The following is a 1,226-nucleotide window of genomic DNA, read 5'->3' as shown; positions in this document are numbered from 1 at the left end:
CTTTGGAGCCATCACGTCTATTAACAAAACACCACCTTGACTGTACATTAGGTCTACAAAGTCTCTAGACAATACACAGAGTTTAACTAAGGTCGGGACACACCCCACCATATAACTAACTTCTATACAATACCAAAAGTGACTGGATATGACACAGAAAGACCCGAAGCAAACTGGAGCTCACCAAAAGTAGCTAGATATCCTGGCTTCTACTTGTGCAGTGTATGAGCTGAGGTACCTGTGCCTGCAGAATGAAATGTAGGTCCCCCGTGGGGGACGTCAGTACAAAATATGTACTGAGTATGTAAAGATGTAGATAATCACATATGATATAGGAGCTCAATAAAAATAGAAACAAGTGAATAAATCGTAATAGAAGTGGACCACACTTACTAAAACTTGTGACAATCTGTACATTGTATTTATTCAATCACTTTACCTTCGTTCTTATCATATTTGTAATCATTACTGTACTGTACTATGACCATTAGGTTGCCTCCAGTACATATCAACTAGGATCGACCCATGATAGGCTTATTCCCTTGGGATACCACCCATAAACACATAAATAAGGATCGACCCATGATAGGCTTATGCCCCTGGAATACCACCCGATAAGAGAGAACTTCCATCACTTAGTTCAATTAATCTTTGAGATTGCTATTCCGGTCACCACCGCATTTTTGATACTTTGAAACAATGATACATCAATAAGAGACATATAAATAGACCATCAATGCAATAACAGTGAAGTAAGAACTCATTGGCACATCAATGAAGTGTTTTGGAGTCATCAATGCCATAACAATAAAGTAGGAACTTATTGGTATATCAATGAAACGTTTTGGAGTCATTAATAGCACATGGATCTTGTTTGAGTAACCGGATACCTTCTGACATTCATTAGTGCAATAAACATGTAAGATTTAAAAAACAAGTAAGTAGTGGAATGTCTTGACATCTTGTAGGGTGGAAACAAGTTCATTGGTAACGTAGGACATCATACAAAACCATTATGGATCACATGTTACTAAATAACTTTGGAAACTTTCTTAATAGAACAATTGTTCGCTTTCATGCCAAAGATATAATATAGAGTATGCTTTACATACCTGACTGTCAACCTTCAATACTAGTCCCAAATGAACTTTCCGTCTTTTCGGATTACTTATCTACAATAAACATATATAGCAATCTAGTATTACCAACCAAACGTCACAATTCAA

The sequence above is a fragment of the Capsicum annuum genome, chromosome 1 (genome assembly GCF_002878395.1).
Source record: "Capsicum annuum cultivar UCD-10X-F1 chromosome 1, UCD10Xv1.1, whole genome shotgun sequence".
In the NCBI taxonomy this organism is placed as follows: domain Eukaryota; kingdom Viridiplantae; phylum Streptophyta; class Magnoliopsida; order Solanales; family Solanaceae; genus Capsicum; species Capsicum annuum.
This window is presented reverse-complemented; position numbering follows the sequence as displayed.